The 14,066-nt window shown below is 46.8% G+C and overlaps 1 pseudogene; it reads left to right on the forward strand.

The window, feature by feature from the left end:
- The first annotated feature begins 12,044 nt into the window (after positions 1–12,044).
- Positions 12,045–13,101, forward strand: LOC119358365 (annotated as a pseudogene).
- Positions 13,102–14,066: the final 965 nt, after the last annotated feature.

The raw sequence follows: 14,066 nt of genomic DNA on the forward strand, positions 1-14,066 counted from the left end.
TCCATTTCCATGTTGCCCAGATCCATGCCCATCACTGCCAACTAAATACTCCCCCTGACCATGTTGACCGCCTCCAAATCCATGCTCCACACCATATGTAGCCCCACCCAAAGGATTGGGCTGAGTGGGGAAAATTGGAGGAGTGGGCGGTCTCTGTTGCGTTGGTCCACGCCAGCCAGCACCACCACCACCTGCATCACCTCTCCCTGCCGCCCAGAATCCCCCGCCACCAGCATCTCCGCGGCCTTGCATCCAGGATCCGCGGCCGCCGCCTGAGTTGCCTGAGTTGCCTGGCCTCTGCCCACGCCAATCACCTCGCCCCGCCATCGAGGTATCAGCTCGGATGAACCCAGAGGAGGAAATCCTGGAAACACCACCACCAACCACCGGCCACTCCGCCGCCGCCGCCTGCCTTTCTAGGGTCCGCTCGGGCACCTGCAACTAGCCCCCTCTGTATTGGATCGTTCGAGTAGGCGACCTGGCCCACAGCGGACGAAGAAGCGCACCTAGACTTGGTTGCGGATTCCACAAAACCACCCTTGACGTCTGCACCGAGGTCGCCCGTGGGATGGGTGCCACGTGGTCCATGGAAATCCAACCACCATTGCTTGGGTCAACACGGTCAGACTGGAGCACTCTGCTAGTCTTCTCTCCATGGGGAACCGGTGATCCTCCCGATCCCGCAACGACGTCGGCGAGCAGCGAGCTTCAGTGGACCTGCACAGGGGGCAACCCACGCATCACCTGTAAATCGAGTAGAAATTGGGCACAGATGGCTCACCGGGACACTTGATGCAGCACGTAGATCGACTCCGGCGATGGGCGCACGCACCCATTCCTGCTCCAGCCCTGGATCATTTCTCTATTTAATAAGTTCTAAAATGCAGGTTGTCTCTGTGTTTTGCATGCATAGTACTTTTGCTTGTCTTAAAATAATAGATTCAAAAATCACCAGAGTTGAATTGGGATCAGCAATATTGCTTTGCAACTCTGGTGTCTATAAGATACTAATTGTATACTAATTCGATCTGGTGTTTTTGCTTTTCTTAAAGAAATAGATTCAAAATTTACCGAGCTGAATTTGGATCAGTGGTATTGCTTTGCACCTCTGGTGTCCCTCAGATACTAATTGTGAACTCTTTGGATCTGGTGTTTTTGTTTGTCTTAAAGAAATAGCTTCAAAATTCACCAGAGCTGAACTGTGACAAGTAATATTGCTTTACAACTCTGGTGTGTCTCAAGCACTAATTGTTAGCTAATATCAGGCACTAATTGTTAACTAATTACATATGGTTTTTCTCCTGGTAATTTCTATGTGAATTTTCTTTGCATTAGTGTTTCATGTTTCGATGATCATTAATTTTTCATGTTCCCTTTGCTTCTCTTGTTCTCACTGTAGTGTATTTGCTTACTGTAGATTCTATGTGCCTGAATAGTGCCTCCCTTCTGAACTATTTCATGGTAGCTTCTCAGTTCTTTTTAGTACAACAACGGGCACATTGTTGCTATTTTTTTGGTGGATACGTTTAGCAGCGTATCATTTCATTGATAGAAGAGAGAGAATGAAGTTAGTACAGGTGACATCCTTGCAGGCATACACAAGAAGGCGTCTGGAAGGTTGCGGCGAGCAGGGGGAGGAGGATGCTCAGCCTCATTACAGATGATCAGGATACAGGAATAATAGCGGCTAATCCCTTGGCGCCAGCCTTAGCCCAGAGGCGAGCGTCATCCTGGATGGAAAGCACAAGATCGTCGGTGGAGGGGTGAAGGCCGTTGAAGATGACGGCGTTGCGGTGCTTCCAGATGGCCCAAGCGGTCAGAGCGACGATAGAGTTGAGCCCTTTGCGCAGGCCGCTCGGCGAGGTGTCGGCCGCGAGCGCCCACCAAGCATTGTTGCTATAGTATCTGTCTTTTAAATATGGTTCACCGAATCTTGTATGTACCAGTATTCAATGGTTTGATGAAAGGTTTAGGCCAGAGGATAGCCCTATTTTACTGCACCATTCATGATAAACCAAACATTTTTTGCTGTCTAGCAATTGAATCTTCTGTTGAGGTCTTTCTTATATTTTGTGATGTGCTGGTTATCCTGAATAAATATGAGTGTGCTGATATATTAAATTTTCCAATGCAGGTCTATGTATTTTTATGCGTACTGTTATTTGCTTCTCTAAATAAATAGCTGTAAAATCAACATGGACTGGAGTGTGCTGATATATATACATTAGTAAATCAAATCCAATTATTTACTGTGATTTCCAGCAGTTATCTTTGGGTCTCTATTCAGGCATTCTGCAATGTTTGTCTAGCGGAGTTTTTGCTTTAGTTTGGAGAACAGATTCGCTGCTTGATTCTGCATGTTGTGGTGAGTTACCGCTCCATCTAATGTATCAGTGTAGGTGATCTGCTTGTGTGTAATACCTGTCAGTACCATTTCTTTCTATAGGAGGTTTTGCCTTCTGTCTGCATATACGCAAAACCATGTTGCTTCGCTGCAAATGTTTCATATGGGATATTGTTTGATCCTATGTTCTGTTGGAAATTTGTTCGTGCATCATATATGTGAGACATGTTAGTTTATGGCCGTGTTGCTTGTAACTGATGATTTACCGTGTAAACTGTCGTTTTGATCCGAGAGGTTCTAGTGAAGTCTCATCACCAGATGAGATAAACCTGCTGTTCTTGCGTCCATGCGTGATGAGCTGGTGCTCCGCAACTGTCAATGTTGTGACTCAATTACTCTATATATAGTTTGGGTTCTATGGTTGGCGGTGCAGCCATAGTTAAGCATGATCCATGTGTCCCCTCCTCCTGCGGCGCTTGCATCGGTGGGGTTTCTCTCCTTCCTCCCCTGGTCGGGATCTCGGCAGCGCGGGCCACCGCTCATGGGGGAGCTGGGTCCGGCGGGGCCCCTGGCGGCAGGGACGCATGGATCTGACGGCGGCTTCGTTGAGAGGTGGAGGTGCAGCTCCGTAGCGGCGCGGCAGGTGTCTAGCCGACGCGGCTCGTCTGGATCCCTAAGGCTTGTGGAGGATGCGGGTGGCGGTGGCCACTGATGGAGAGGGTGCGTCCCCTTCCTCAATGGGGGGTGTCGGTGTCAAAACCGGCGGATCTCGGGTAGGGGGTCCCAAACTGTGCGTCGAGGCCGTATGGTAACAGGAGGCAGGGGACACGATGTTTTACCCAGGTTCGGGCTCTCTTGTTGGAGGTAAAACCCTACGTCCTGCTTGATTAATATTGATGATATGGGTAGTACAAGAGTAGATCTACCACGAGATCAGAGAGGCTAAACCCTAGAAGCTAGCCTATGGTATGATTGTATGTTATGGTTGTTGTTCTACGGACTAAAACCCTTCGGTTTATATTAGACACCGAAGAGGGTTAGGGTTACACAAGGTCGGTTACAAAGGAGGAGATATCCATATACGTATTGCCTAGCTTGCATTCCACGCCAAGTAGAGTCTCATCCGGACACGAGACGAAGTCTTCAATCTTGTATCTTCATAGTCTAACAGTCCGGCCAATGGAGATAGTCCAGCTGTCCGGAGACCCCCGAATCCAGGACTCCCTCAGTAGCCCCTGAACCAAGCTTCAATGACGATGAGTCCGGCGCGCAGTATTGTCTTCGGCATTGCAAGGCGGGTTCCTCTCCAAATTATGTGTACCTGTCGAAATAATGTCCGGTTTTTTGTGACGATGAGTCCGGATCACTCCGGACTATTCCTCGTGACGCTTGTTTCTCCCAAGAGGCATTGGATGCCTTCAATTCGGGAGACGTGCACCTCCGTGCCGCTCAAAATGGTCTAGCCAGAGCCACAGAGCAGTATGTAAAAGACATACGGGTGAGAAAATTTGATGATTATATATATCAGTAGCCCCTGAGACTTGAAACAGTTAGGATAATTGATTTAAGGATCATTTGTTATGCAGGTTCTTACAGAAAAGAATACTCAACTGTCCCAGGAGCTGGAAGAGTGCAAAGCCCAACTTCAGGCCGCACTGGCCGCAGCAGGGGAGCCCAAAGAGACCCCCTCTGGTAATATATCCTTCAAATGATAAGTATCATATTAGAATGCGGCGTATATGCAGATCTGACGATAAAATTGCAGATGACGCTGGAGTGAATCCGGATAAGCAACAGCTCATACGCCAGCTGAAGGCCGGTGAGAGCGTGCTTACGAGGGTGAGGCAGGAGAAGAATGATCTCCTAGATGCCAACACCAAGCTGGGCGTGGAACTAAAAGATGTTCGGGCCCAACTGTCGGACTATGTTAAGGAGAATCGGCGGCTTCGACGCGGCATATTTAGTAAGTGCTTGAACGAACTTTGAAAAAGAGTTCGGCGAGGAAGCTGGCTGACAGAGTTACGTCTGTAGGTATGCTAACAGGTCGTCCTGCCGAGGAGATGCCTGGTTCAACGGGTGATCTTCTTCCCGAGCTCTCACAGCTGCACGAACGAGTTCGGCAGGTGATGCAAGGTGTCGCCCAGGCCTTGTGGCCATCCGTCTCCATACCCGAAGGCCTTGGAGAGCTTGCAGAAAAGCTGAAGGGAGCACGGCGGCGCTTCCGATTATGGAAGATATCGGCCTGCCGTCAGGGCGTCAGGGAAGCCTGGGCAATGGTGAAGACACGGTACACGAAGGCTGACCCGAACCACATGGCCGAAGTCGGACCAGTGAGGCCTGATGGGAAGGAGATCCCTGTGAGCTTAGTGTATGGCCAAGTAGAATTGGCCCCAAAGTATTCCCAACAGGACTATAGACTAGACAACCTATTAGATGGTATTGAAGAGGAATTCAACCAGTCAAATTGACTATGTAATTTTAAAGTGACATGTATAATGCCTTCTAGCCGGATTGTAGATCGTTTGTCGTGGCGGACCTTTTCGCTTCAACCTCGGGACCCGACAGTCTGGAGTGTATCCGAATACCCTCTCGGTTATTTAAGAACCGAGGAATGCGTGGAGACCAGGCGTAGGGGTCATTAGTGCTTTATCAGACAAGTGCCCAACTAGTTATGTTATATTACATGGGTAGTAAGAAACATCTTCCAGGGAGAATAATTCCGTTAAGGGTTCCTTTCCCTAGGTAAGCATGCCCTAAAGTGCATGTCCGGACTGCGATAAGAAGCGCAGAAAAATCATCTGGGGGCAGATATGAATAATAAAAGTCATCTTTTGTTCACCGGCTGAATATTCCTTAAGAACGCTAGCTTTCGGCTTTACCCAGTCTGAGGTACACGTCCAGCTGACCCGGCGGTAAAAATCGCAGAGGTGCTCCCCTTATGCCCTAGCCGAATTAACGGGAACGTAGGGCATAAATACAAGAGCCAGGCAACCCAGCTTGGCCAAAACTTAAGTCATATCGATGCATATAATGGTAAAAAAAGGTACATGCGGAAGTATAACACATGTGTTGGGCGTGAGGCCTAGGGAAATAATTAAAGCTTCTGTGAAAGAAGCCCCCAGGTATGAAGAGTGCGGCTAGCGCATCTGTGATGTATTAGTGAGGCACAAGATGACCCTTGAAGCCTTAGAGAAATAAAAGAAAGAAAGTGAAACAAGATAGATGATGCATATGCAGAAAATGGACAAAGGGAGGGGACTAACATAAAGTCCGGTGCTAGGCGTAGAATCTTCGGAGCCTTGCTGTGTTCCATGGGTTCGGCTCGAGTCGACTAGTCGATGCATCCCGCAGTCGGTACGCTCCACCGGTCAGAACTTGGTCGATAATGAAGGGACCTTCCTATTTGGGCTCGAGCTTGTTTTTTTTCTTATCCGGCAGCCGTAGAACTAGTTCGCCAACGTTATAAGTTTTGGCCCGTACTTCTCTGCTTTGGTATCTGCGAGCCTGTTGCTGGTAAAATGTGGAACGAGCTTTGGCGACGTCGCGCTCTTCCTCCAAGGTGTCTAGACTGTCCTGCCGATCGAGTTCGGCCTCTCTTTCTTCGTACATGCGCACTCGAGGTGAGTCATGAATTATGTCACAGGGCAGGACTGCCTCTGCGCCGTACACCATAAAAATGGTGTATATCCGGTACTACGATTCGGCGTGGTCCGCAGCCCCCAGAGTACGGAGTCGAGCTCCTCTACCCAGTGCGTGTCAAACTCCGTTAAGGAGCGCACTAATCTGGGTTTAATGCTGCTCATTATAAGACAATTTGCTCGTTCGACTTGACCGTTGGTTTGTGGGTGATAGACTGAAGCATAATCGAGCTTGATGCCCATTTTGCTACACCAGAGTTTTACCTCGTCGGCCGTGAAGTTTGTGCCGTTATCAGTGATGATGCTGTGGGGGACGCCGTAACGGTGTACAACCCCGGATATAAAATCTATCACCGGTCCGGATTCGGCTGTTTTAATAGGTTTAGCCTCTATCCATTTGGTGAATTTATCCACCATGACCAATAAGTATTTTTTCTTGTGGGTTCCCCCTTTAAGGGGTCCAACCATGTCAAGCCCCCAGACCGTGAAGGGCCATGTAATGGGGATTGTTTGGAGGGTGGTGGGTGCCATGTGGCTTTGATTTGCAAAGAGCTAGCAACCGGCGCAACATTGGACCAAGTCCTGTGCATCTGCCCGGGAAGTTGGCCAATAGAATCCTCTACGGAAGGCCTTACTTACAAGAGCTCGGGCTGCGGCATGATGACCGCTGATTCCGGCGTGAATTTCTGCCAAAAGGTTCCGCCCTTCATCTTCAGAGATGCACCTTTGAAGGACTCCGGTAGCGCTTTTTTTGTACAATTCTCCTTCATGGACCCTGTAGGCCTTGGATCGCCGCACTATGCAGCGTGCCTCATTTTGGTCCTCCGGAAGTTCCTGACTAGTTAGGTAGGCCAGGAATGGTTCTGTCCATGGGGCAATAATGGCCATTATTTCGTGGGCTAATTATGTTATTTCGGTGGCGGAGCCTCCGATTGTGTCAGAGAGTTCGATATCGGGTATTTTGGCCGGGTCCGGACTGTTGTTACCGGTGTCCCCCTCCCATGCTACGGATGGCTTGAAGAGCCGTTTCAGAAATATGTTGGGAGGGACCGCGTCGCGTTTTGCGCCGATGCGGGCGAGGATATCCGCCGCCTGATTGTTTTGCCGAGCCACATGGTGAAATTCGAGCCCCTCGAGCCGAGCTGACATTTTTAGGACGGCATTGCGATAAGCTGCCATTTTTGGATCCTTGGCATCGAAGTCTCCATTTATCTGGGATATTGCGAGGTTCAAATCCCCGTGCACCTCTAGGCATTGAATGCCCATGGATACTGCCATCCGGAGACCATGTAGAAGGGCCTCATATTCGGCTGCGTTGTTGGAGTCTGTATACATTATCTGTAGTACGTATTGAACGGTATCTCCTGTTGGGGATGTCAAAACGACACCAGCCCCCAGACCAGCCAACATTTTGGAGCCATCGAAGTGCATGATCCAGTTTGAATATGTGTCGTACTCTTTAGGAGTTCGGCTTCTGTCCACTCAGCGATGAAGTCAGCCAAAACTTGCAACTTGATAGCTCACCGTGGCTTGTAAGTTATGTCGAACGGGAGGAGCTCAATGGCTCATTTGGCAATCCGGCCCGTCGCGTCGCGATTGTTTATAATATCATTAAGTGGTACTTCCGAGGCTACCGTTATCGAACACTCTTGAAAGTAGTGTCGCAGCTTCCGGGCGGCGAGGCGGCGGCGGGTGTGGTCCCGATCTGAAGATGGTGGCTGCACCAACGCCTGTTCACCTCTGTCAGCTGGCCGTGGGCTTCCCTGGGGCATCCTTCTTGGATGGTTGGCGCTGCAGTGGAGGTGCGAGCTCGGGGTCGGGGGAAACCCTTGTCCGGTGGTGCCGGTCACGATGTTGGCGACGCTCTCGGCGCTGTTTCTCCCTCTGGTGGGCGACATCGAGACCTTCTCCCCGTCCTCCACCCACCTGGTCCTGGGCGAAAGCCTAAAGTCTCTTGATTGGGTGGCGACGGCGCATCCGCATCGTTTACTTCATGAAGGCGCCGCCTTGGGAGTCGAGGGGGGTCAGGGGCTCGGCGCGGTGGTGCTCTGCCAATTCTTCGGTAGTGTTCCTACTCGGCAGTGGTGTGGGCTTCTTGGTCTTGGCCAGAGACAGTGGCGACATATGGGTTCCTGTGAGAGGTGAGGTGGCCAGAGCTGTCATCCTCTCCCTGGCTTCTTGTTGGCCAGTCCATCCGTTCTCAAGGGTGAGCAATTCTGCCTCCTGACAGGGATGGCATCCTTTGATCTAGGACGAGAGGGCAGCGGTGCCCTCTTCGGAGGGAGCAGTGGAAGGTGGGACAACAGGGGACCTTGGGAGTTGATGGAGCATGGCTTTCCTCCGGTGACGAATTGCTCCCTTGTCACGGTCGCACTGTTGGCAGGATCTAAGGTCAGCATTTGCTGTTCCGTAGTGTTTGTATCTTGTCGATTTCATTTTTCTTTTCTTTTTCTTTCCTTTGTCTATAATGTGTGGTGGTTGCTTTAGATATAAAGCGGGGCAAAAGACTTTTTGGTAAACATGTTGTTCATAGGCTGCAATTGGTCTTTGCGCCAAGGGCTCAACGGGTCATCTAGAGTGCAATCGAAAACATGCGCTATGAGGGCACCTAGATATCACTGCGACATAGGGGGACATTAATTGGGTGTATATCCAAATAGGCATATAGAATGAAATTTATGAAAACATTTTATTGGGCATTACCTTTCATTAGAAAATTAATTGGATGATATCAAAATATGCATATTCATGAATGCATATCCAAGAGGTGTATAGAAGGACATTTATGACAACCATTTATTGGGTGTTTATACAGATAGGCATTTAAAAGGAGAGATGGGCAACTTTTTATGTCCAACAATTAATAAGTGCGGTAAATTACAAAGATAAATTACAACTTATGACTGGGTGCAATTTTTATTGTAAACGATTATTAAAACAGGATTGCACAACATATCTAATGGCCTAGGACACCTAGATCACGAAATCAAACGGTCGAAAACGGAGACGGCACTGGAGGGCTTGGAAGGAGCTCGGTTTTAATTTCCTAAATGTGGCACTTCTTATAGGCTTCTTTTGAACATACATTTAACGAAAAGGTGTGGGAGCTCCCGGGACTCCCGGCACCCTCTTATCACAACGTGCAGTCCCGTTGAGATCTGTGCTGGAATCTGACTGGGATCAGACCATTTGCAGATTCAGCCAACTTTGTCAGCCCATTTGTGCCGGTAGGCATCTACTCCCTCTGTTCGTAATTACTTGTCGCAGAAATGGATGTATCTAGATGTATTTTAGTTCTAGATACATCCATATCCAAGACAAGTAATTTCGAATGGAGGGAATAGTATGGTAGGGTATAGGGCTGAGCAGTGGCAGTTGTGCGCTAGTACTCCACAGCGGTTCCCGACAAATGTGGCAGTTAAATTCACTGTAGTCACATGACCACTGATGCACCCTTAGACTAGTCACAATGGGTAGTAAGGGTCTGTTTGGTTTCAAATAAGTCACTAACTTATAAGTCGGAAAGTGAAAAAAAATGACTTATTTTGCCAAACAGACCCAACTTATAAATCATCCCAACTTATAAGCCATAAGTTGCTCCACCCCAACTTAAAACTTATAAGTCACCTTTTTTACGTGGGTCCCACCACCTTTACATAAAAAAATAAAGTGGAAAGATGTGGTCAGGTGACTTATAAGTCAGGTGACAACCAAACATGTGTGACTTATAGGTCACTGGTTTTAAGTCACCTGACTTATAAGTCAGGTGACTTATTGGAACCAAACAGGCCCTAACATAGACTAGTAACGTGTCCATGTTACTAGTCTATGTTACTATCTCTATAGTAAGGAATAACATATGTATGGTAACATGGAGCACTTTATTTATTAGACTAGACACATCTTATCTTGATATGTGTGATGTTACTCATACTAGTAGTAACTAGGTATTTTACCACTTTCATCTCTTTTTTCATTTATTACATGACACATCATCTATTTAATCTAGATATGTGTGATATTACTATCTATATTACTCCCATTGTGGATAGTTTTAGTGTTGATTGACCAAGACAGCATCCTCATCCGTAAGTAGCTGCTACTAGTGGATAGCGGATGACTAGAGATTAGACAAGACTCTGCTCGTATCCTTTCTCTCTCTGCTTTTTTCTTTCTTTCATCCACACGCCTCTCTCTGCTCCTCTTTTTTATCTCAGAGAGTCGCACACAACGCGTCACTCCCTTCTCTGTCATAGCACGTCTGTGTGTGTGAGAGAGAGAGAAAAGCTACCCCTCTCTCCTCCTGTCTCCCTCTCACTACTTTCTCACACGTGAAAGTGACAAATCTTGGGAGGAAAAAATATGGTTGCTGTGATGGGATGGAACAAAAAGGTAGCCCTACGTGCGTCAGTTGGCTAATACTAGCACTGCAAATCACAAACGCTGTGGCAGACCAGGGACCGGATCACGAGGCGGGACAGCCATAGCGAACAGTGAAGATAATGGGTCTCTATACACCCGGGTGTTAAAAAACCAGTCTTTATATTTAACGTATATGATATATCTTATGATACATTAAAGATATGATGCATTGAGAGTGTTCTTAGGGGACTCCCAATGCATTATATCTTAGACTACTACCTCCGTCTATGTGAATAAGTCATTCACATAGTTCTTAGTCATCGATTTGAGTAATTAAATATGTGTTATATATCATGAAAAGTATATCACTAGATTTCTACACGGATGTAGTTTTTAAATATATATTTTTTGTCACATATAATACATATTTAGATAGTTAAATCGTCGACCTAGAGCTACGTGAATGACTTATTCACCGAGACGGAGATAGTATATCATATGCATTAAATGTGAACTTAGATATAACCCCTCCAATATATTGTATCTAAATCCTCTCATTTAATGTGTTTTATGAGACAAAGTAAAAGTTGTATTGGTTTTTATGTCAAGAACTATATCTAGAATAAGATATGGTATCTCTCTCTTTTCTCATTAAATAGAGCACTACATAATTGGTTTGCTTAGGCGTAATGACTAAGATATGGTCAAAGGCAAAGCGTTGGGACCGCCCTTAGAAAAGTTGTATCTAAACACATATTTAATGTAAGTGATATGTCTTAAGATATGATGCATTGGGAGTGCCTTTGGAGAAGTTGTATCTAAATACACATTCATTGTACATGGTATAGGTTAAGATATGAAGCACTAGGAATGCCCTTAGAGAATTATTATCTAAAAAATATTTAATGTATATGATATAGCTTAAGATATGATACATTTGAAGTGCCATTGGAGAAGGTATATCTAAATCCTTATTTAATGTACATGATAGCTCGAGATATGGTGCATAGTACTTTGAGATATGATATAGCTTGATATATACCCAAGATTTTAGGAGTGCTCTACACTAAAGAATAGTCTGTATAATCTATAAAAGCAGTTGCTTCCGACTGCATCCACCAAAAGCACTCCTCTTCGATACCACGTGTGCTATTTGCCATGGACCACGGGTTCCCCTTCTAGGAGCTAGCATGCCTCAAGAACAGGAGGAATGCGGTAAGCTATTCTTTGTGTGTTGTTGGCTGGGACTCCAGACTTGTTTGGATGCCACCGTTGGTCTGTATTAGTTTGCTATAGGTGTACCCTAGTCATGAGAGGGATCCGTCCTCCTGCTGGTTTTCTACTTTCTGTCACTGTTTTATTTTGTGGATTTCTTGTTTTGGGGGATCAGTAGAATCATATGAGCAATGGTGATCGAAGATACTTATTTTCTCTCTCCTTATTAACCATTCTGTCTTAGAGGTTTCCTGCGTTGTTTCTCCTATAGGGCATTTGATTGCATCCATGGGGTTTCGAGGAGGGAATTCCCTTTCGTTACCCTGCAAAGCAAGCTGTAGTTGAATTTTTACCGGCTCAATTAATATCTATTAGTAGTTAGTTAAATTAAATAAACTAGTAAACTGATTGAGGTATTATATGTTGTGCCGTGCAGGGTGGGTTAAACATGGTGACTGGCCGCACTACTCGTGGCCGCCATCGCGATGGCAACTGTTGTGCCAGTCACGAGCATGGGCATCACTGATCAAGACCTAGAGTCGGAGGAGTCACTATGGGATCTCTATGAGCGCTGGTGCACGTTCAATGAGGTGGCGCGTGACCCCGATGAGAAGTCGATGCGCTTTAGCATCTTCAAACAGAATGTGCGCTTCATTCATGAGAATAACCAGGGCGACGCGCGCTCCAAGCTCGGACTCAACATTTTCGCCGACAGGACCCATGCAGAGCTACCCAACGTCGAAGCTGATTGCACCTCGGCGGGCCACCTCCCGTACCACTTCGATTACATGCCTCATACCGCAATCACCAACGAGGAGCTCCCTGACCGCGTTGATTGGCGGGATCCCACGCGGTGACAAGCATCAAGAATCAAGGGCAGTATTGCGGCGCATGTTGGGCCTTCGTCGCCGCTGGCGCTGTGGAGGGCATAACTGCTATCAAGACCGGCAAGCTGGAGGATCTGTCACCGCAGATGCTCATCGACTGCGACAAAGCTAACCTTGGTTGCAGGTGTGGCGAGTCGTGGCGAGCCTTGGATTTCATAAAAAAGAACCGCATAGCGACAGACAGGGCTTACCCGTACGACGGCATTAAGCGTCGGTGCCACATGAGGTCTGATGGCCTTTCCCGCTTTGCTTCCATAGAACATAGAAGGGTTCCATGTAGTATACAGCGGCGAGAGGGCCTTGATGGTGGCGGTGGCGGTCCAGGCGTCCAGCCCGTCATAGTGGAAATCGGGCTCGGCATATATTTCCACTATTACAGTGAGGACATTGGCGTGTACACTGGTCCGTGCAACAACACCATCACCCACGCCGTGGTCGGCTATGGCACGGACGCATTTCTACGAAGATGCTGGATCTTCAAGAACTCATGGGGCACCAAATGGCATGGGGTCATGGAGGGTACATGTACATGGCACGCGATGTGAGAGGCCCTCAGGGCCTATGCGCCATCCTAGCCTTCCCGATCGTTCCGGTGTGGAGACCTAAGGTCTCGGCCAATCCCAGCGATATCCCTAAGCACGCCTTGCTAGTGTAAGGATCTCTTCTTTGGTTTGCATCTGTCTATCTTATTCAGAGCAGATAACCAAGACTAGTCTATTTTACCGTTAAACTGCATCTGATGATCTGTAGTAACAATGGATTGTGATCGTTAAGCGTTGCCCAGGGCTTATATTCTTCCTTCTTGACATGCAAAATGAAAACCCTTACTAGGCTCCTTGCTCATTGTTCTTGTTGCTTATAGCCGGCCAACATTTACATTTATCAATTCTGCTACTCCCTTTGATCCATATTAATTATCGCTGAAACGGATTTATCTAGATGTATTTCAGTGGTACGTTTGAGCGACAACTAATATGGATATGAGGGAGTACTGTTTCTTGCATGCATATTCCCATAGGTTCAGTTTAAGTAAGCTTCAGTAGCCCGGCTTTCAGGATCGGGTCTGTTTCTACTTGTATTGTATTCTTAGCCTTGCATTTGGATTGGACTTGACTTACAAAAAATTGCACTTACGAATGAAACTGATTAGCAGCTAGTAGTAGGGTAGTAGTATTCTTGCTATTTTGCAATGTAGCCATCATATATCGTCAGGATTTATCAACAGTTCACAGAGTCAAAGAGGTAGTCTAAACTAAATTTTGAGTTTAGTTCGAGATATAATAGTAAGGATCACATTTTATGTAATTTTCTAACTGAAAAGAATCTTCAAATGCTGTCAATGGTTCAAAGAAGAAAAGCATGGAACATTAGATGATATTCAACTTAGGTACCATTGAGACATGATGACAATTAGAAAGATAAAAACATAACATGGTAAGAGGACTGTATTTCAGGCTCTTAGGTACTCCCGCGTTCCAAAATAGATGACCCTTAAACTAACTTCATACTAAAGTTAGTATAAAGTTGGGTCATCTATTTTGAAACGAAGGGAGTACCATTGAAGGTGAGAGGACTGCATTTCAAGCTCTTAGGTACCATTGAAGTTGAGGACATGTAAAA

The sequence above is a fragment of the Triticum dicoccoides genome, chromosome 2A, assembly GCF_002162155.2.
Source record: "Triticum dicoccoides isolate Atlit2015 ecotype Zavitan chromosome 2A, WEW_v2.0, whole genome shotgun sequence".
Classification (NCBI taxonomy): Eukaryota; Viridiplantae; Streptophyta; class Magnoliopsida; order Poales; family Poaceae; genus Triticum; species Triticum dicoccoides.